Consider the following 24,199-nt stretch of genomic DNA (forward strand, 5'->3'; position numbering starts at 1 on the left):
CTTTTGTAATAGTGTATTAAAACGGTAGTTTAAAAAACACCCAGTGCCGTTTAGGAGGAAACAATATAGATACTAAACTTCAAAGTGAGTCGTTAGGCCAGGATTTACAGATTAGGTGACTTATAAATCCCTCACCCACACTGAGAGTTGAAAGGGCCCAGAGTGGAGGATTTTTTGAGAAGAGGATTTGTTTGGAGAGAGCTGTGTTTTGAGGCCCAACTTCTCCCAAAGGTGGGTGATTACGACACTTGCCTCTTCAACTCAAGTCAAAAGAGAGGGACTCTAAGAAACTTCTCCAAGAAGCTAACACAACTGGGAAACTCTGTGGACTGGGTCAGGCCTGAGAGTAAAAGCCAAAGACCTTAGTACCCCCGCACAAGGCCGTATATGAACTGGCCCATTACCTCTCTTACCCATGTCTCTCCCCCTTGCTTACAAGGCAGTTCATATAACCACGTTGGCCTCCTCATGGGTCCTAGAACGTGCCAGACAGCCTCTGCACTAGTTGTTCCCTCTGTCTGTGTGCTGTTCTTACAGATAGCTGCGTGACTGGCTTATTCAACTTCTTCACGTCTTGGCTTGATCTTCTCTGGCCACTTTCTCTAAGATTCTAACACCTCCTGGACACCAAGGGGGACTTGGTACAAATTCAATAATAGTGAAGAACTTCAGACACCTCTTTCAATTGGACAGATTTAGTGTGCAAATTAAGCAAGTACATAGGAACTGAATGACACTTTCAACACATTTAATTTAATGGGTATTTATAGACACTTAAACCTTTTGAGAATCCTTGGGTGGTGCGAACCTTTAATGTGCTTCAAGGCCACCAAGAGATTCTTGAAAGAAAGGCCTGCTGATCTACTTCTGAAAAATTAGTCGTTGAAAACTGTGTGGAATACAGTTATTCTCTGACACACGTAGGATCACCATAAGTTGGAACTGGCAACTGGTACGCCCCTGGGGAATTCATTTTTTTCATTTGTAGTTGGAAAATTTATAAAAATTGATGAGACGCTTGACCTCAAAGAAAATTACTGAAATTTTAAAAAGTAGAGATTTTAGAGGTCACATTCTAGAATTATAATCCAATGAAAATAGAAATGAAAGATAGAAAGGTGACCAAAAATTTCTTCACTATTTGGAGTATAATAAGAAGCATACTCCTAGATAATCTCTAAATAAAAGGGGAAGTCAAAAGAGAAATTATAAACTTTTAAGGAAGCAATAAAAATGTGAACATGTCATACCAAAATCAATGGACACTGCAAAAGTTGTGCTCAAAAGGAAATTTATAGCCTTAAATATTTTATTATTAAGGAAGACAGATTGTTAAAAAAAAAAAAACTTTAATATTAATCTTAAGAAATTAGAAAAACAACAAAAAAAGTAGCAGGGAAAATTCAATAAAGATAAATGTAATACTTAATGGAATTAAAAACAATAAATAATTTAAAAGGCTGCTTCTTTAAATGACAAATCAAATAAACCACCTGTGAATCCAAGGAGAAAATGAGAGAAAATATACCCAAGATTAGGAATAAGAAGGGGACAGAAGTACTAATACTAGAAAAATCAAGAATCCTGGAAGATACAACATGTAACTTCATTATAACAAATTTGAAAAACTAGAGAAAATGCTTCATTTCCCAGAAAAATATAAATAATCAAAACTGATCAAAGAAGAAATGGAAAATTACTATTGACAAGAATGGAAAGGCGATTAAAGTCTATTGAAAACATCCAAGAACAGATGGGTTCACAGCTATTGTCTAATCTTTAAACAATGAATTATTTCACTGTGTTTTTAAATGATTCCAGCCCATGTAAAAAGATAGCTATTACTTCTAATGATTTTATGAAGGCATCATAACTTTAATAGTGAAACATGATAAAGATAGGGGAAATGTATAGACAAACCTCACTTATGGGTGTAAAAAGCCAAACCGTACCTAGTACCTACAGTGGCCCTGTATGACAGAGTAGAATTGCCCCAAGGCTGTAAATCTTTATGGAAGCAGACTGCCACATCTTTCTCCCATGCAGTGGCTGGCAGGTTTCAACCTTCAACCTTTCAGTTAACAGTCGAGCACTTTACCCCTGAGCCACCAGGCCTCCTACTTACAAGTATAGATGCAAAAATTCTAAATAAAGTATTAGCAAAAGTAATGTCAATGAATCAAAATAAATTTTGATCAAGTATTTTTAGTTGAGAAACATAAGGATAGCAGAATTGTGAAAAATCTAGTAACATGCCTTATTACATTAACAAATTATATGACAATTTCAACGGATATGGAAAAAATTTGACAAAAGTTAAGACCCATTCCCAATAAAACTGTAAGTAAAATAAGAACGAAATTCTTTGTGGTGGTCTGTTTTAGCTGACAACCAGTATTTGTGCTATTGTTAAAAAATTAAGTTTTCCTAGCTTTATAATAAAATATATTCTGAGCTTGCTAACCAACTGACTGTAAATAGCTAGCCAGGTAACCATGTAAATTTCCAGAGGATAAGTTAGTTAGGCAAGTTCTTCTTTTTTTAGTTAATCACCAAACTCTGTTACAAAATGCTCATGACATTTCCCAAATTGCTATGATATGAGATGTTACGAAACTCAAAAAGAAAATTGTACACTGTCCAGACTGAGGGACAAGGGCAGGACTGCAGTTTACCTGATGATTGACACCCCTCCCCACCCCCCAGTAGTTCTATAGTGGATTCCCAGGGTGGTGCCAATGGTTAATGCTAATGGCTGCTAACAAAAAGGTAAGTGGCTTGACTCCACCCAGAAAGATGTTGGAAGAAAGGCCTGGCGATCTGCTTCCAAAAAATTAGCGTTGAAAACCCTATGAAGTACAGTTCTACTCTGACACACGTGGAGTCACCATGAGTTGGAATTGACTTGATGGTGACTGGTAGGGAGGTAGATTATAAATCTATAGTAACAGTTTTGGTTTACACACTAATTACCAGTGTGGCTGATTATTTCCTGTTTCGCTACACAAGTAATTAAAATAAAGACGACATGCCAAAATCTGCTACCAAATACCATCCTAAAATCAAATCATAACACTATTTCTAATAAAATTAGGAACTAATCAAGAATAGATAATTCAAAAATAGTTGCAGCAGTATATCAACAGGGAACTACCAGAAATTCAAGCTAGAATCAGAAGAGCACGTGGGATAAGGGATATCACTGCGGATGTCAGATGGATCTTGGCTGAAAGCAGAGAGTACTAGGAAGATGTTTACCTGTGTTTTATTGACTATGCAAAGGCATTCAACTGTGTGAGCCATAACAAATTATGGATAACGCTGTGAAGAATGGGAATTCCAGAACACTTAATTGTGCTCGTGAGGAACCTGCATACAGACCAAGAGGCAGTCTGTTCAAACAGAACAAGGGGATACTGTGTGGTTTAAAATCAGGAGAGGTGTGCATCAGGATTGTATCCTTTCCCCATACTTATTCAATGTGCATACGGAGCAAATGCCATGGATTGAATTGTGTCTCCAAAAGATACCAGTTTGGCTAGGCCATGATTCCCAGTATTATGTGATTTTCTACATTTTGTTGTCTGATGTGATATTCCTGGGTGTTGTAAATCCTATCTCTATGATGTTGATGAGATAGGATTAGTGGCAGTTATGTTAATGAGGCAGGACTCAATCTTTAAGATTAGATTGTGTTTTAAGCCAATCTCTTTTGAAATATAAAAGAGAGAAGCAGGCTGAGAGACAGGGGGACTTCATACCGCCAAGAAAGCAGTAGTGGAAGCAGAGAGCGTTCTTTGGACCCACGGTTCATGCTCACAAAAGCTCCTAGTCCAGGGGAAGATTGATGATAAGGACCTTCCTCCAGGGCCCAAAGAGAGAGAAAGCTTTTCCCTGGAGCTGATGCCCTGAATTTGTACTTGTAGCCTACCAGCCTGTGAAAGAATAAATTCCTCTTTCTTAAAGCCATCCACTTGTGGTATTTTTGTTATAGCAGCACTCGATGACTAGAACAGCAAATAATCTGAGAAGCTGGATTATATGAATACAAATGGGGCATCAGGATTGGAGGAAGACTCATTAACAACTTTCGATATGCAGATGATACAACCTTGCTTGATGAAAGCGAAGAGGGCTTGAAGCACTTACGATGAAGATCAAAGACCACAGCCTTCAGTATGGATTATGCGTCAACAGAAAGAAAAAAAAAAAAATCCTCACAATGGACCAATAAGAAACATCATGATAAACGGAGAAAAGATTGAAGTTGTCAAGGATTTCATCTTACTTGGATCCACAATCAACACCCATGGAAGCAGCAGTCAAGAAATCAAACGACTTACTGCTTTGGGCAAATCTGCTGCAAAAGACCTCTTTAAAGTGTTAAAAAGCAAAGATGTCACTTTGAGAACTAAGGTTCATCTGACTCAAGCCATGGTATTTATATTATTATATGTATATAATATATATATGAAAAAATTTATATATTAATAAATACCATTAAACAAATTTGAAATTATATTATCACATATAAATATAATTTATTATATATGCCATATATAAACATAATTTCAAATTTGTTAAATGAAGAAAATAAACCATAATAAATATTCTGCAAGAATATTTAGAAAAATTATCTATAATCTAGGGATAAAGAAGACCTCAGTCAGGAAGCCCAGATACTGTAAATAGGTATGTAAATGTTGTGTGTGTGTGTGTATTTTTTCCCAAATGATAAGGATCATATAAAAGATGGTAGAACTCACTAGTACTGAGGAAATGTTAATTCAAGTAGCAATGAGATATGACTTTGTATCTATTATTGCTGTTGTTGTTAGGTGCCGTCGAGTCGGTTCTGACTCATAGTGACCTTATGCACAACAGAACGAAACACTGCCCGGTCCTGCTCTATCCTTACAACCGTTGTTATGCTTGAGCTAATTGTTGCAGCCACTGTGTCAATCCACCTCCTTGAGGGTCTTCCTCTTTTCTGCTGACCCTGTACTCTGCCATGCATGATGTCCTTCTCCAGGGACTGATCCCTCCTGACGACATGTCCAAAGTATGTAGGACACAGTCTCACCATCCTTGCCTCTAAGGAGCATTCTGGCCGTACTTCTTCCAAGACAGATTTGTTCGTTCTTTTGGCAGTTGATGGTATATTCAATATTCTTCGCCAACACCACAATTCAAAGGCGTCAACTCTTCTTTGGTCTTCCTTATTCATTGTCCAGCTTTCACGTGCATTGTATCCATTAGACTGGAAAAAATTTAATCAGTGACACCTATTGTTGACAGGGATCCAGAGGAAAAGAGTAATCTTATATATTGTGTTTTTCCACTAAACAAGGAAATTCTACATAACAATACAGCGATCCAATTAATGAAAGTAACATTGATATATTACTACCATCCAATCCACAATTCAAGTTTTCACTGTTTATCCCAATAATGTCCTTTATAACAGAAGGATACAGTTTATTAGTTGTTGTATTTCTTTAATCTAGAACAGTTCTTTAGTACTTCCTTTACTTTCATATCCTTGGTACTTTTTATATGCCAATTATTTTGTATAATAGCCCTAAATTTGAATTTTTCTGGTGTTCCTTTTTTTTTTTAATAAATTTTATTGTGCTTTAAGTGAAAGTTTACAAATCAAGTCAGTCTGTCACACAAAAACCCACATACACCTTGCTACACACTCCAAATTACTCTCCCCCTAATGAGACATCCCGCTCTCTCCCTCCACTCTCTCTTTTCGTATCCATTTCACCAGCTTCTAACCCCCTCCATCCTCTCATCTCCCCTCCAGGCAGGAGATGCCAACATAGTCTCAAGCGTCCACCTGATCCAAGAAGCTCACTCCCCACCAGTATCCCTCTCCAACCTATTGTCCAGTCCAATCCATGTCTGAAGAGTTGGCTTTGGGAATGGTTCCTGTCCTGGGGCAACAGAAGGTCTGGGGCCATGACCACCAGGGTCCTTCCAGTCTCAGTCAGACCATTAAGTCTGGTCTTATGAGAATTTGGGGTCTGCATCCCACTGCTCTCCTGCTCCCTCAGGGGTTCTCTGTTGTGTTCCCTGTCAGGGCTGTCATCGGTTGTAGCTGGGCACCATCTAGTTCTTCTGGTCTCAGGATGATGTGGTTGCTGGTTCATGTGGCCCTTTCTGTCTCTTGGGCTCGTAATTGCCTTGTACCCTTGGTGTTCTTCATTCTCCTTTGATCCAGGTGGGTTGAGACCAATTGATGCATCTTAGATGGCTGCTTGCTAGCGTTTAAGACCCCAGACACCACTCTTCAAAGTGGGATGCAGAATGTTTTGATAATAGATTTTATTATGCCAATTGACTTAGATGTCCCCTGAAACCATGGTCCCCAGACCCCTGCCTCTGCTCCGCTGGCCTTCGAAGCATTCAGTTTATTCAGGAAACTTCTTTGCTTTTGGTTTAGTCCAATTGTGCTGACCTCCCCTGTATTGTGTGCTGTCTTTCCCTTCACCTAAAGTAGTTCTTATCTACTATCTAATTAGTGAATGTTCCTCTCCCACCCTCCCTCCCACCCCCCTCTCGTAGCCACAAAAGAATGTTTTCTTCTCAGTTTAAACTATTTCTCAAGTTCTTATAATAGTGGTCTTATGCAATATTTGTCCTTTTGCAGCTGACTAATTTCACTCAGCATAATGCCTTCCAGGTTCCTCCATGTTATAAAATGTTTCAGAGATTCGTCACTGTTCTTTATCAATGCGTAGTATTCCATTGTGTGAATATACCATAATTTATTTATCTGTTCATCTGTTGATAGGCACCTTAATTGCTTCCATCTTTTTGCTATTGTAAACAGTGCTGCAATAAACATGGGCGTGCATATATCTGTTCATGTAAAGGCTCTTATTTCTCTAGGATATATTCCAAGGAGTGGGATTGCTGGATCATATGGTAGTTCTATTTCTAGCTTTTTAAGGAAGCGCCAAATCAATTTCCAAAGTGGTTGTACCATTTGACATTCCCACCAGCAGTGTAGAAGTGTTCCAATCTCTCCACAGCCTCTCCAACATTTATTATTCTGTGTTTTTTGGAGTGAGATGGAATCTCATTGTAGTTTTGATCTGCATTTCTTTAATGGCTAATGATTTTGAACATTTCCTCATGTATCTGTTAGCTACCTGAATGTCTTCTTTAGTGAAGTGTCTATTCATATCTTTTGCCCATTTTTTAATTGGGTTATTTGTCTTTTTGCAGTTCAGTTTTTGCCATATCATGTAGATTTTAGAGATCAGGCAATGATCAGAAATGTCATAGCTAAAAACTTTTTCCCAGTCTGTAGGTAGTCTTTTTACTCTTTTGTTGAAGTCTTTGGATGAACATAGGTGTTTGATTTTTATGAGCTCCCAGTTATCTAGTTTTTCTTCTGCATTCTTTAAATGTTTTGTATACCGTTTATGCCATGTATTAGGGCTCCTAACGTTGTCCCTATTTTTTCTTCCCTGATCTTTATTGTTTCAGATTTTATATTTAGGTCTTTGATCCATTTTGATTTAGTTTTTGTGCATGGAGTGAGGTATGGGTCTTGTTTCATTTTTTTGCAGATAGATATCCAGTTATGCCAGCACCATTTGTTAAAAAGACTGTTTTTTCCCCATTTAACTATTTTGGTGCCTTGTCAAATATCAACTGCTCATATGTGGATGGATTTATGTCTAGATTCTCAATTCTGTTCCATGGGTCCATGCATCTGTTGTTGTACCAGTACTAGGCTGTTTTGACTACTGTGGCAGTATAATAGGTTCTAAAATCAGGTAAAGTTAAGGTCTCCCACTTTATTCTTCTTTTTCAGTAATGCCTTATTTATCCGGGGCCTCTTTCCCTTCCTTATGAAATTGGTGATTTGTTTCTCCATCTCATTAAAGAATGTTGTTGGAATTTGGATCAGAATTGCATTAAATGTATAGATCGCTTTTGGTAGAATAGGCATTTTTATAATGTTAAGTCTTCCTATCCATGAGCAAGGTATGTTCTTCCACTTACATAAGTCTCTTTTCGTTTCTTGCAGAAGCGTATTGTAGTTTTCTTTGTATAAGTCTTTTACATTTCTGGTAAGATTTATTCCTGTGTATTTTATCTTCTTGGGGGCTACTGTAAATGGCATTGATTTGGTGATTTCCTCTTCGATGTTCTTTTTGTTGGTGTAGAGTTATCCAACTGATTTTTTTATGTTTACCTGTTATCCTCATACTCTGCTGAACTTTTCTATTAGTTTTAGTAGTTTTCTGGAGGATTCCTTAGGGTTTTGTGTGTATAAGATCATGTCATTTGCAAACAGAGATACTTTTACTCCTTCCTTGCCAATCTGGATGCCCTTTATTTCTTTATCTAGCCTAATTGCTGTGGCTAGGACTTCCAGCACAATGTTAAATAAGAGTGGTGATAAAGGGCATCCTTTTCTGGTTCCCGATCTCAATGGGAATGTTTTCAGGCTCTCTCCATTTAGGGAGATGTTGGCTGTTGGCTTTGTATAAATGCCTTTTATTATGTTGAGGAATTTTCCTTCTATTCCTATGTTGCTGAGAGTTTTCATCATGAATGAGTGTTGAACTTTGTCAAATGCCTTTTCTTCATCAATTTAAAATCATGTGATTCTTGTCTTTTGTTTTATTTATGTGGTGGATTACATTAATTGTTTTCCTAATGTTGAACCATCCCTGCATACCTGGTATGAATCCCACTTAGTAATGGTGAATTATTTTTTTGATATATTGTTGAATTCTATTGGCTAGAATTTTGTTGAGGATTTTTGCATCTACATTCATGAGGGATATAGGTCTATAATTTTCTTTTCTTGTGGTGTCTTTACCTGGTTTTGGTATCAGGGATATGCTGGCTTCATAGAATGAGTTTGGTAGTATTCCGTCCTTCTCTATGCTCTGAAATACCTTTAGTAGTAGTGGTGTTAACTCTTCTCTGAAAGTTTGGTAGAACTCTGCAGTGAAGCCGTCTGGACCAAGGCCTTTTTTGTTGGGAGTTTTTTGATTACCTTCTCAGTCTCTTCTTTTTTTATGGGTCTATTTAGTTGTTCTACCTCTGTTTGTATTAGTTTAAGTAGGTAGTGTGTTTATAGGAATTCATTCATTTCTTCTAGGCTTTCAAATTTGTTTGAGTATAGTTTTTCATAGTAATCTGATATGATTCTTTTAATTTCAGTTGGGTCCGTTGTAATATTGCCCATCTCATTTCTTATTCAGGTTATTTGCTTCCTCTCCTGTTTTTCTTTTGTCAGTTTGGCCAGTGGTTTATCAATTTTGTTGATTTTTTCAGAAAACCAGCTTTTGGTCTTGTTAATTCTTTCAATTGTTTTTCTGTTTTCTATTTCAGTTAGTTCAGCTCTAATTTTTATTATTTGTTTTCTTCTGGTGTCCGTGGGTTTCTTTTGTTGCTCTCTTTCTATTTTTTCAAGTTGTAGGGATATTTCTTTGATTTTGGCCCTTTCTTCTTTTTGGATGTGTGCATTTATTGATATAGATTGGCCTCTGAGCACTGCTTTTGCTGTGTCCCAAAGGTTCTGATAGGAAGTGTTTTCATTCTCATGGGATTCTATGAATTTCTTTAGTCCATCCTTAATGTCTTCTATAATCCAGTCTTTTTTGAGTAGGGTATTGTTCAGTTTCTAAGTGTTTGATTTCTTTCCCCTGCTTTTCCCGTTATTGATTTCCACTGTTATGGCCTTATGGTCAGAGAAGATGCTTTGTAGTATTTCAATGTTTTGGATTCTGCTAAGGCTTGCTTTATGACCTAATATGTGGTCTATTCTAGAGAATGTTCCATGTGCACTAGAAAAGAAAGTATAGTTGGTTGCTGTTGGGTGGAGTGTTCTGCATATGTCTACGAGGTCAAGTTGGTTGATTGTGGCATTTAAATCTTCCGTGTCTTTATTGAGCTTCTTTCTGGATGTCCTGTCCTTCACCGAAAGTGGTGTGTCGAAGTCTCCTACTATTATTGTGGAGCTGTCTATCTCACTTTTCAATGCTGATAGAGTTTGTTTTATGTATCTTGCAGCCCTGTCATTGGGTGCATAAATATTTAATATGGTTGTATGTTCTTGGTGTATTGTCCCTTTAATCATTATATAGTGTCCTTCCTTACCCTTTCTGATGGATTTAACTTTTAAGTCTATTTTGTCAGAAATTAATATTGCCACTCCTGCTGTTTTTTGATTGCTCTTTGCTTGATATATTTTTTTTCCATCCTTTGAGTTTTAGTTTGTTTGTGTCTCTAAGCCTAAGGTGTGTCTCTTGTAGGCAGCATATAGATGAATCTTGTTTTTTAATCCATTCTGCCACTCTCTGTCTCTTTATTGGTGCATTGAGCCCATTTACATTCAGGGTAATTATGGATAGGTATGCATTTAGTGCTATCATTTTGAAGTTTTTTTTTTTTGTGTTGACAGTTTCTTTTTCCCATTTGATTTTATGTGCTGAGTAGATTTTCTTTATATATTGTCCTTGAGTTGACAGCACTGGGTTATTAAAAAAACTAATTTGGGTTCCTCATATTTGTTGTTGTTAATTTTATTTCTGCTGAGTCTGTATTTTTCCCTTGTATTTTATTTTGATGAGTAGGATAGTTTGTCTCCTTTGTGGGTACCTTATTATTTACCCCTATTTTTCTAAATTTAAAACTAACTTTTATTTCTTTGTATCACCGTACCTCCCTCTCCATATGGAAGGTGTATGATTACATTTCTTAGTCCCTCTTTATTATTTTAATGTTGTCTTCTTTTATATAATAACGTAGCTGGTACCCTGTTTTGGGCCTTTTTTTTAAATCTTGCTTTTTTTTTTTTATTTTCCTGTTTGGGTTGACATCTGGTTGCTCTGCCCAGTGTTCTAGTCTTGGGTTGATACCTGATATTATTAATTTTCTAAACAAAGAACTCCCTTTAGTATTTCTTGTAGTTTTAATTTGGTTTTTACAAATTCCCTCAAAGTGTGTTTATCTGGAAATGTCTTAATTTCACCTTCATATTTAAGAGACAGTTTTGATGGATATATGATTCTTGGCAGGCAATTTTTTTCCTTCAATTTTTTAAATATGTCATTCCATTGCCTTCTTGCCTGCATGGTTTCTGCTGAGTAGTCCAAGCTTATTTTTATTGGCTCTCCTTTGTAGGTGACTTTTCTTTTATCCCTCACTGCTCTTATGATTGTCTCTTTATCTTCGGTTTTGGCAAGCTTGATTATAATATGTCTTGGTGACTTCGTTTTCAGATCTACCTTATGTGGAGTTCGATGAGCATCTTGGATAGATATCTTCTCATCTTTCACAATATCAGGGAAGTTTTCTGCCAACAAGTCTTCAGTAATTCTCTCTGTGTTTTCTGTTATTCCTCCCTGTTCTGGTTCTCCAATTACTTGTAGGTTATTTCTCTTGATAGAGTCCCACATGATTCTTAAGGTTTCTTCATTTTTTTTAATTCTTTTATCTGATTTTTCTTCAAATATATTAGTGCCAAGTGATTTATCTTCCAGTTCAGAAATTCTGGCTTCTACTTGATCAATTCTGCTCCTCTAACTTTCTATTTAGTTGTCTACTTCTGTAATTTTATTGTTAATCTTCTGAATTTCTGATTGCTGTCTGTCTATGGATTTTTCCAGCTTATTAAATTTTTCATTATGTTCCTGATTAATCTTTCTAATTTCTTTAGTTGCTTTATCTGTATGTTCCTTGGCCTGTTCTGCATATTGCCTCATTTCCTTCCTGATATCTTGAAGGGTTCTGTATATTAAACTTTTGTATTCTGCCTCTGGTAATTCCAGGAATGCACTTTCATCTAGAAGATCCCTGGATTCTCTGTTTTTAGAGCCTGTTGAGGTGATCATGGCCTGCTTCTTTATGTGACTTGATATTGACTTTTGTCTTCGAGCCATCTATAAGTTATTGTATTAGTTTTTGCTTGCTTACTGTGTCGTAGCTCCTTGCTTTGTTTTGTTTTGGTATACCCCTATGGGTTACTTGAGTGAGCTAGCTTGAGTATTTTCACCTTTGGAGCTCTGGTGTCCTGTCCCCAGCTGGCTAGAGCTGCTATCAGGTATATCAGTCTAGGAGTCCATTCAGTTTTCTTGTATAAATTCAGCTCAGGTGTCCAGGTAGTTGATATCAAGATGTGTGGCACAGGCTCTTTCCTACAGTCTTAAAGGGGCAGGGGTGATTGTTGTATATACCGGTATCCGATTGCAGTAGGGGGTCATGCTCTGAACAAGGCAGGGGGCTGAGAACCGACCCCAAGTGTCTCTGAGGAAAACACGTCTCTGTTCCCTACAGCATGCTGGTCAGTGGGTTCTGCAGAGGGACCATGGGCACCCAATGTTTTTGGTTGTAAGGACTGGGAGGTACCAGTTATCCTTGGAACCCTGTCGTGGGTGGCTGGGTGACCTGAGTGGAGCTACCAGTCCCTAGGTCCCTGATGTGGGTAGGTGAGGACCTTGTCTAATAGGCAAAGCAATGTCAAACATCAAACACCCAGCTCTCCACCACATCACTGAAACAGTTGGAGTTTGCCAACAAGGGCCTATTCTGCTGAAATAGGCCCACACAGGTCCATGCAGAAGGGAAAGGTGCTCAAGGTCCATGGACAGTTTATGCCTGGACAGGAGCCGCTTCTGTCCTAAGCTCCCCTGGTTAATGGAGCTAGCAAATTATCTTTTCCCCCAAGTTGCAAATTTTTTCCTTCTCCAATGCCGGGAGGATGGCTCTAGGTGCTCATCAGGGTCTATCTCAGGCCCAGGGATTCAGCCGCTGAAGCCGGCTTGGGGGTGGGGGTGGGGTGCGGTAAAATATATGCAAGTACTTAGCTTTTGCCGAGAACACCATTGTCCTCAGGTTCCAGAGGTGTGAGTAGGCTGTGTGGCTGGCTGCTTCTCCCTGAGGAAACTGCGGCCCAATGCTAATACCAGCCCGCCGCTGCTGCTGCTCCAGGAATGGTGTCCGAGGGCTCCCCACAATTCAGGTCCGGTAACTTCTCTCCACTTCTGAATGGCCTCTTCCTCCCCCTGTCCCTCAGTTCATTGTCTAAGCTTGCCTTTGAGGCTCAGGACTCCCAGCTTGTCACAAATGTACTCCTTTCACTGTTTTGGGGGGTCTTTGTTGTAAAGAGGGCTCGAGTGAAGCGTCTGTGTATTCTGCCATCTTGGCTCTGCCTCCTCGGCTCCGCCTCCTCTGTTGTTTCTTTATGACTAGATTTAGACATTTTTGGCAGGGATACTACAGAAGTGATGCTACATACTTTTCATTGCATCCTGCCTGGTGGCACATGCATGCTATTTGTCCCATTACTAATGATGTACCCACCACCAGTATGTCATTTGTCATACTGTGGTGGCTTGCATGTTATTGTGATGTTGGAAGCTATGCCACCGATATTTCGAATACCAGCAGGCCAACCATGGTGAACAGGATCCAGCAGCACTTCCAGACTTAGACCAGGAAGAAAGGCTAGGGATCTGTTTTGGAAAATTAGCCAATGAAAACCCTGTGGATTAAAACAGTATTATTCAATATAGTGCTGAAAGATCGGGCTCGTAGATTGAAAGTTACTCAAAACACACAGTGGTCGAAACGATGGATTTGAGCATAACAAAGATCATGAAGATAGTGCAGGATCAAGCAATGTTTTGCTGTGTTATACATTAGATCACCATTAGTCAGAGCCAACTCTAAGGCAAGTAACAGCAACAATGAAGTACAATTTGATTGTTTGATTAATATGGGGTGTGTCAGGTTTCTCCACTGTGAAGTTATTCTTTCTACCATAGTATTTGATGAAGATTTTATGGGAGGCATTTTGAAACAATGTAAATAGTCAATTTCTCATCAAACTTTCAATATATTTACTTATTTGTTTATATCAGTACGGACTCAGGTTTATTGTTTTATTCAGTGGGTTATAATTTGCCATTGTCATTTATTTTGATGCTCAAATATTACCAACTGGTCAGTGGAAGTCCTCTCAAGACAAGCATATTTGTCATTTTAATGTGTTCCCACCATTCTTTGAGTACTTTCTTGCTTTTTGACACAACAGGATATTCTAAGGCCATCTTTATATATTTACCTTGCTCTGGCCCTGAATCAGCCATTTCTCCAAGCAGTCCTGATTCCTGTTTGTGGACAATGGTATTTAGAAACCAAGATCTGGGTGCTAGGTGTGTTCATGGATTTTAGGGTGACACTGCTTCCAGGCCCTGTTAATGCATAGAATTAGGGAATATTGTATGTAACACACAAACACTCTCTTTCTCTCATGTCTTTAGTTTCTGTATTTAGAAATTGAAAGTTGTGAGTTCACACAAATATCCCTATTTCCAATCCATCATCACTGATATTATTTAGTTTTTTCCCTTTCCATCATTTGAAAGTTTAGTTCTTTAAATTTCTTTTACATTTCTAAATTTTTGTTAATTTTAATTAGTACATTAAAAATTTTTTTTCTTTTTGTTTCAGTCAATATTTGCCATCTTTAATAAAAGAGATCAGTGCAAAAGTGTCAAATTTAATATTTGTCATTCAATGTATACCAATCTAACTAAATGTAAAAGAAATTTAAATACTTAGACTTTAAAAAGTTTTATAAGTTTATAGAATTTATATTTCTGAGATTATTAAAGTTTTAAAATGCCTGGTGACTTGTGGGACATGCTTTATTTACTTATTAGATTAATCCGTTGCATGTAACCAATCTCTCATTCCTACCACCATACCTTCCCCTGTGTAGATGTCTTCCATACTCTACCTACGCCCCTAACCTTAAATTCAGAGGCTGCTCCTCCAAGGGATGCTGTCCTCACCCTGCTTGGACTCCATTACCCTAGTGTGCCCTGCTATGGGCATGGAGGTGCCCTTCCATCTCTTTACCCTGTTTGGTCTAAGCTGGGCTGCTCCTCAGCATAGATTCCCTCCTTACCCTCCTCAGGCACCAACATTCTGCTCTAAGTGTCTATGGCTCACTCTCATCCCATCCCTTTGGTAGCAAAAGGGTGAGCCACTTGCTGGGCCTCATCTAATAAATTTAGGGCTGAATTGCTCAGGAAGGGAAGGGAAGGAAATGGAAGGAAGGAAAAGAAAGAAGAAGAGAAACAGTTCATTTGTTTTTAAAATCTTCCTTCAGTATATTCAAAGAATAAATTTTCCTCTAAGTAGTTTTTTTTTTTTTCCAGTGTCCACCTGATTTAATTAGCTCACTCTTCATCAGCATCTCTCTCCCCCCCACTAACCAGTCCTTTTCATGCCTGATGATTTGTCTTCGGGGATGGTTCCTGTCCTGTGCCATCAGAAGTTCTGGGGAGCATTGTCTCTGGGATTCCTCTAGTCGCAGTCATACCATTAGGTATGGTCTTTTCATGAGAATTTGGGGTCTGTATCCCATTGGTCTCCTGCCCCCTCAGGAGTTGTCTGTTGTGCTCCCTGACAGGGCAGACATCGATTGTGGCTGGGCACCAACTAGTTCTTCTGGTCTCAGGATAATGTAGGTCTCTGGTTCATGTGGCCCTTTCTGACTCTTGGGTTCTTAGTTGTCGTGTGACCTTGGTGTTCTTCCTTTGCCTTTGCTCCAGGTGGGTTGAGACCAATTGATGTATCTTAGATGGCCGCTTGTTGGCATTTAGGACCCCAGGCGCCACAATTCAAAGTGGCATGCAGAATGTTTTCATAATAGAATTATTTTGCCCATTGACTTAGAAGTTCCCTCAAACCATGTTCCCCAGACCCCAGCCCCTGCTCCGCTGACCTTTGAAGCTTTCATTTTATCCCGGAAACCTCTTTGCTTTTAGTCCAGTCCAATTAGGCTGACCTTCCTTGTATTGAGTGTTGTCTTTCCCTTCACCCAAAGCAGTTCTTATCTACAGATTGATCAATAAAAAGCCCTCTCCCTCCCTCCCTCTCTCCCCCCTTTGTAACCACATAAGTATGTGTTCTTCTCCGTTTTTTCTATTTCTCAAGATCTTATAATAGTGGTCTTATACAATATTTGTCCTTTTGCAACTGACTCATTTCGCTCAGCATAATGCCTTCCAGATTCCTCCATGTTATGAAATGTTTCAGAGATTCGTCACTGTTCTTTATCGATGCGTAGTATTCCATTGTGTGAATGTACCACAATTTATTTACCCATTCATCCGTTGACGGACATCTTGGTTGCTTCCAGCTTTTTGCTATTGTAAACAGAGCTGCAATAAACATGGGTGTGCATATATCTGTTTGTGTGAAGGCTCTTGTATCTCTAGGGTATATTCCGAGGAGTGGGATTTCTGGGTTGTATGGTAGTTCTATTTCTAACTGTTTAAGATAACGCCAGATGGATTTCCAAAGTGGTTGTACCATTTTACAATCCCACCAGCAGTGTATGAGAGTTCCAATCTCTCTGCAGCCTCTCCAACATTTATTATTTTGTGTTTTTTGGATTAATGCCAGTCTAGTTGGTGTGAGATGGAATCTCATCGTAGTTTTAATTTGCATTTCTCTAATGGCTAATGATCGAGAGCATTTTCTCATGTATCTGTTGGCTGCCTGAATATCTTCTTTAGTGAAATATGTGTTCATATCCTTTGCCCACTTCTTGATTGGGTTGTTTGTCTTTTTGTGGTTGAGTTTTGACAGAATCATGTAGATTTTAGAGATCAGGCGCTGGTCTGAGATGTCATAGCTGAATATTCTTTCCCAGTCTGTAGGTGGTCTTTTTACTCTTTTGGTGAAGTCTTTAGATGAGCATAGGTGTTTGATTTTTAGGAGGTCCCAGTTATCTGGTTTCTCTTCATCATTTTTGGTAATGTTTTGTATTCTGTTTATGCCCTGTATTAGGGCTTCTAGGGTTGATCCTATTTTTTCTTCCATGATCTTTATCGTTTTAGTCTTTATGTTTAGGTCTTTGATCCACTTGGAGTTAGTTTTTGTGCATGGTGTGAGATATGGGTCCTGTTTCATTCTTTTGCAAATGGATATCCAGTTATGCCAGCACCATTTGTTAAAAAGACTATCATTTCCCCAATTGACTGACACTGGTCCTTTGTCAAATATCAGCTGCTCATACGTGGATGGATTTATATCTGGGTTCTCAATTCTGTTCCATTGGTCTATGTGCCTGTTGTTGTACCAGTACCAGGCTGTTTTGACTACTGTGGCTGTGTAATAGGTTCTGAAATCAGGTAGAGTGAGGCCTCCCACTTTCTTCTTCTTTTTCAGTAATGCTTTGCTTATCCGGGTCTTCTTTCCCTTCCATATGAAATTGGTGATTTGTTTCTCTATCCCCTTAAAATATGACATTGGAATTTGGATCGGAAGTGCGTTATACGTATAGATGGCTTTTGGTAGAATAGACATTTTTACTGTGTTAAGTCTTCCTATCCATGAGCAGGGTATGTTTTTCCACTTAAGTATGTCCTTTTGAATTTCTTGTGGCAGAGTTTTATAGTTTTCTTTGTATAGGTCTTTTACATCCTTGGTAAGATTTATTCCTAAGTATTTTATCTTCTTGGGGGCTACTGTGAATGGTATTGATTTGGTTATTTCCTCTTTGGTGTTCTTTTTGTTGATGTAGAGGAATCCAAGTGATTTTTGTATGTTTATTTTATAACCTGAGACTCTTCCAAACTCTTCTATTAGTTTCAGTAGTTTTCTGGAGGATTCCTTAGGGTTTTCCATGTATACGATCATGTCATCTGCAAATAGTGATAGCTTTACTTCCAGCTTGCCAATCCGGATACCCTTTATTTCTTTGTCTAGCCTAATTGCCCTGGCTAGGACTTCAAGTACGATGTTAAATAAGAGCGGTGATAAAGGGCATCCTTGGCTGGTTCCCGTTCTCAAGGGAAATGCTTTCAGGTTCTTTCCATTTAGAGTGATATTGGCTGTTGGCTTTGCATAGATGCCCTTTATTATGTTGAGGAATTTTCCTTCAGTTCCTATTTTGGTAAGAGTTTTTATCATAAATGGGTGTTGAACTTTGTCAAATGCCTTTTCTGCATCTACTGATAAGATCATGTGGTTTTTATCTTTTGTTTTATTTATGTGATGGATTACATTAATGGTTTTTCTGATATTAAACCAGCCTTGCATACCTGGTATAAATCCCAGTTGATCAGGGTGAATTATTTTTTTGATGTGTTGTTGGATTCTATTGGCTAGAATTTTGTTGAGGATTTTTGCATCTATATTCATGAGGGATATAGGTCTAAAATTTTCTTTTTTTGTAATGTCTTTACCTGGTTTTGGTATCAGAGAGATGGTAGCTTCGTAGAATGAGTTGGGTAGTATTCCGTCTTTTTCTATGCTTTGAAATACCTTCAATAGTAATGGTGTTAAGTCTTCTCTGAAGGTTTGGTAGAACTCTGCAGTGAAGCCGTCTGGGCCAGGACTTTTTTTTGTTGGAAGTTTTTTGATTACTGTTTCAATCTCTTTTTTTGTTATGGGTCTATTTAGTTGTTCTACTTCTGAATGTGTTAGTTTAGGTAGGTAGTATTGTTCCAAGAATTTATCCATTTCTTCTAGGTTTTCAAATTTGTCAGAGTACAATTTTACGTAGTAATCTGAAATGATTCTTTTCATTTCATTTGGCTCTCTTGTGATGTGGTCCTTCTCGTTTCTTATTTGGGTTATTTGTTTCCTTTCGTGTTTTTCTTTAGTCAGTCTAGCCAATGGTTTATCAATTTTGTTAATTTTTTCAAAGAACCAGCTTTTGGCTTTGTTAATTCTTTCAATTGTTTTTCTGTTCTCTAATTCATTTAGTTCAGCTCTAATTTTTATTATTTGTTTTCTTCTGGTGCCTGATGGGTTCTTTTGTTGCTCACTTTCTATTTGTTCAAGTTGTCGGGACGGTTCTCTGATTTTGGCTCTTTCTTCTTTTTGTATGTGTGCATTTATCGATATAAATTGGCCTCTGAGCACTGCTTTTGCTGTGTCCCAGAGGTTTTGATAGGAAGTATTTTCATTCTCGTTGCTTTCTAAGAATTTCCTTATTCCCTCCTTGATGTCTTCTATAACCCAGTCTTTTTTCAGGAGGGTATTGTTCATTTTCCAAGTATTTGATTTCTTTTCCCTAGTTTTTCTGTTATTGATTTCTAGCTTCATTGCCTTGTGGTCTGAGAAGATGCTTTGTAATATTTCGATGTTTTGGATTCTGCAAAGATTTGTTTTATGACCTAATATGTGGTCTATTCTAGAGAATGTTGCATGTGCACTAGAAAAGAAAGTATATTTTGCAGCAGTTGGGTGGAGAGTTCTGTATAAGTCAATGAGGTCAAGTTGGTTGATTGTTGTAAGTAGGTCTTCCGTGTCTCTATTGAGCTTCTTACTGGATGTCCTGTCCTTCTCTGAAAGTGGTGTGTTGAAGTCTCCTACTATAAATGTGGAGGTGTCTACCTCACTTTTCAATTCTGTTAAAATTTGATTTATGTATCTTGCAGCCCTGTCATTGGGCGTGTAAATATTTAATATGGTTATGTCTTCCTGATCAATTGTCCCTTTTATCATTATATAGTGTCCTTCTTTATCCTTTGTGGCAGATTTAAGTCTAAAGTCTATTTTGTCAGAAATTAATATTGCTACTCCTCTTCTTTTTTGCTTGTTGTTTGCTTGATGTGTTTTTTTCCATCCTTTGAGTTTCAGTTTGTTTGTGTCTCTAAGTCTAAGGTGTGTCTCTTGTAGGCAGCATATAGATGGATCGTGTTTCTTTATCCAGTCCTCTCTGTCTCTTTACTGGTGCATTTAGTCCATTTACATTCAGCGTAATTATAGATAAATAAGTTTTTAGTGCTGTCATTTTGATGCCTTTTCATGTGTGTTGTTGGCCATTTCATTTTTCCACATGCTTTTTTGTGCTGAGACGTTTTTCTTAGTAGCTTGTGAGATCCTCATTTTCATAATGTTTAACTTTGTGTTTGTTGAGTCGTTACGTTTTTCTTGAGTTATGGAATTGATATTCCTTTTTGTGGTTACCTTTTTATTTACCCCTATTTTTCTAAGTAAAAACCTAACTTGTATCCTTCTATATCATCTTGTATCACTCTCCATCTGGCAGTTCAATGCCTCCTATATTTAGTTCCTCTTTTTGATTATTGTGATCGTTTATCTATTGATTTCCATGATTTCCTGTTATGTGTATTATTTTGTTTATTTATTTATTTTTTAGAATTAGTCTTAATTTGTTTGTTTTTGTGCTTTCCCTATTTGAGTTGCGTTGATATCAGGACGTTCTGTTTTGTGACCTTGTATTGTGCTGGTACCTGATATTATTGGTCATCCAGCCAAACAATCTCCTTTAGCATTTCTTGCAGTCTTGGTTTAGTTTTTGCAAATTCTCTAATCTTGTGTTTATCTGTAAATATCTTAATTTCTCCTTCATATTTCAGAGAGAGTTTTGCTGGATATATGATCCTTGGTTGGCAGTTTTTCTCGTTCAGTGCTCTGTATACGTCGTCCCATTCCCTTCTTGCCTGCATGGTTTCTGCTGAGTAGTCTGAACTTATTCTTATTGATTTTCCCTTGAAGGAAACCTTTCTTTTCTCCCTGGCTGCTTTTAAAATTTTCTGTTTGTCTTTGTTTTTGGCAAGTTTGATGATAATATGTCTTGGTGTTTTTCTTTTTGGATCAATCTTAAATGGGGTTCGATGAGCATCTTGGATAGATATCCTTTCGTCTTTCATGATGTCAGGGAAGTTTTGTGTCAGGAGTTCTTCAACTATTTTCTCTGTGTTTTCTGTCCCGCCTCCCTGTTCTGGGACTGCAATCACTCGGAAGTTATCCTTCGTGATACGGTCCCACATGATTCTTAGGGTTTCTTCATTTTTTTTAATTCTTTTATCTGATTTTTTTTCAGCTATGTTGGTGTTGATTCCCTGGTCCTCCAGAAGTCCCAGTCTACATTCTAATTGCTCGAGTCTGCTCCTCTGACTTTCTATTACGTTGTCAAATTCTGTAATTTTATTGTTAATCTTTTGGATTTCTACATGCTGTCTCTGTATGGATTCTTGCAACTTATTAATTTTTGCACTATGTTCTTGAATAATCTTTTTGAGTTCTTCAACAGTTTTATCAGTGTGTTCCTTGGCTTTTTCTGCAGTTATCCTAATTTCATTTGTGATATCTTTAAGCATTCTGTAAATTAGTTTTTTATATTCTGTATCTGTTAATTCCAGGATTGTATCTTCATTTGGGAAAGATTTTGATTCTTTTGCTTGGGGGGTTGGAGAAGCTGTCATGGTCTGTTTCTTTATGTGGTTTGATATGGACTGCTGTCTCTGAGCCATCACTGGGAAACTAGATTTTCCAGGTAACCAGCTAAAAAAAATGCAGTCAGATCTCTATCTGAATTCTCCCTCTGGCTTAGGGTATTCGGATGTTAATGGAGCCGCCTGGGGAGGGTGGGGGAGGGATCGAGAGCTAGGAGTGTAGCACCACAGAATATAGAGCTGATCACCGCGTTCACGCTCCGCCCCCTTCCGCCAAAATCCGGGCGGGACGGCTCCCCGTTTGGGACGCTACTCTCCCTGCTCCGAGACCAGTCACTTCCTCCCAGGGACTTCTCCTTCCGGTGTGCGGCACCGCTCGCGCGAACTGGGTGGGCGTCACCCGCACGACTAGGTGGGCCCGCCCCCTGGGTGAATTCAGGGGAATATAATTGGACCCCGTGCTCATGCCCCGCCCGCTTTCGCCAAAATCACAGCAGGACGGCTCCCCGGCTGGGACGCTGCTCTCCCTGCTCCAAGACCCGTCACTTCCTCCCGGGGACTTCTCGCTCCGGTGCGCTGCGCCACACGCACGAACTGGGTGGGCGTCCCCCCGCAGGAACATGTGGGCCCCGCCCCAGGGTCGCTTTAGGGAAATATAGCTGACCCCCCCCCCGCTCGCGCCCCGCCCGCTTCCCGCCAAACTCCCGGTGGGACGGCTCCCAGGCTGGGACGCTGCTCTCCCCGCTCCAAGATCAGTCACTGCCTCCCGGGCGCTTCTCCCTCCGGCTGCGCCGCTACGCCGCCCGCGCCAACCAGCTAGACTCTCTCCCGGGATGGGTTCGGGGGGGTAGGGCTGGGCCCCTTGTCTGTGCCGTCTGCCCCCCTGGGCTCTGCCCCAGATCGGGCTCCGAAGGTCACCTGCCTGGTACGCTGGCTCCTAGTTCTGAAAACAGTCGTTGTCTGCCTGTATTTGTTCATTTTCTGTCTCTAAGTCTGTGCTTGTTGTTCAGAGTTCGTAGATTGTTATGTATGTGATTGATTCACTTGTTTTTCCGAGTCTTTGTTGCAAGAGGGATCCACGGTAGCGTCCACCTAGTCCGCCATCTTGGCCCCGCCTCTAAGTAGTATTTTTGGTGCATCTCGAAAATTTTAATAAATAACACTTTCGTTGCCATTCAGTTCTAAGTAGTTTATGATTTTCTCTTTAACCCAAGCATTATTTGTTTATGTATATGAGACTTCCAGTCAATCTGTGCATAAAAAAGAAATCTAAAAGCCATTTTACTTGTTTCTCAAGGCATCTTAAGTGCGAATGATCTCTTTCTGGCTTAACAACGAAAGTCAACAAGTATTTATATGTTTAAGATGCTGATTTAAATACTATCACCAGGGCAACACTTTGTAAGAAAACCAATTGGCATTATAAACCTCTTAGGGATTAGGAGCAATTCCCCCCAGGATGTAACAGCAGTCTCTGAAATCTGGATGTTTTAGAAATCTTTGTTAGAATTTACATTGTCAAGCTAGTTTTATGATGCAGAATATTCTGTGCTTTTTCTGGCAGCTTTAGGGGGAAAGGGGAATATCTGCTCTTATCTTGCAAAGGCTTTTCACCAGTTAGTCTCTATTTTTTCAAGGTTAAATGTTAAAATGTATGAAAAGAAAAGCAGGCAGATTTGAGAAGCCCTAAATTCCCAGTTTAGAATGAGTTATGTAATGTTTACATTTGTTGTTAGTTGCTGATGAGTCAGTGCCGACTCCTAGTGACTCATGTACAACAGAATGAAACGTTGCTGGCCGTGCACCATCTTCACAATTGTTGATACACTCAAGTCCATTGTTGTGGCCACTATATTTTGAGTGCCTTGCAACATAGCGGGCTCATTTCCACCACTACTTTGGACAATATTCTTTGTGATCCACAGGATTTTTACTGACTAATTTTTTGAAAGATTGCCAGGCCTTTCTTCCTAGTTTGTCTTAGTCTAGACACTCTGCTGAAGACTGTTCACTATGGGCGACCCTAATGGTATTTGGAATATTGCTGGCATAGCTTCCAGCATCACATAAACACACAAGACACCACAGTATGATATAATGATAGATGGGAGGTGGACATCTATAGTTAGTAACATGTTGTTTTGTTTCAGATGTTGTCTTAGTCATCTAGGGCTGCTATAACAGAAGTACCACAAGTGAATGGCTTTAACAAAGAGAAATTTGTTTCCTCACAGTAAAGTAGGCTAAAAGCCCAAATTTAGGGCATTGGCTCCAGGGGAAGGCTCTCTCTGTCTGTTGGCTCTGGAGGAAGGTCCTTGTCTTCAATCTTCCCCTAGTCACAGAGCGTCTCATGTGCAGGGGCCCCAGGTCCAAAGGACGTGCTCTGCTCCTGGTGCTGCTTTTATGAAGTCCCCAATTTTCTGCTTGGTTCCCTTTCCTTTTATCTTGAGAGATAAAAGGTGGTACAGGCCACATCTCAGGGAAACTCCCTTTACATTGGATCAGGGATGTGACCTGAGCAAGAGTATAACATCCCACTATAATCCTCATTAACCACAGGCAAAGATTATGATTTATACTACATAGTAAAATCACAAAATTGAGGACAACTACACAATATAGGGAATCACGGCCTAACCAAGTTGACACATATTTTTGGGGTACACAATTTAATCCATGACAGACATCAACTACTTTGATTAGCTACCCTTTCATAATAAGTGTGATAATATGATAAACCAAAAAAACCCTTTGCTGTAGAGTCAATTCCCACTCATAGCAATCCTATATGATACAGTAGAACTGCCCCATAGGGTTTCCAAGGAGCAGCTGGTGAATTTGAACTGCTGATATTTTGGTTAGTAGCCAAGTTCTTAACTACTTTGCCACCGAGGCTCCTGATAATATGATAGGATTTATAATATCTATATATAGATTTCCTTGGTACTCTATAACGGAGAATTTTTATATATGTGTTCTGAGTGTGGGAT

This window comes from Elephas maximus, chromosome 5 (assembly GCF_024166365.1).
Source record: "Elephas maximus indicus isolate mEleMax1 chromosome 5, mEleMax1 primary haplotype, whole genome shotgun sequence".
NCBI lineage: Eukaryota > Metazoa > Chordata > Mammalia > Proboscidea > Elephantidae > Elephas > Elephas maximus.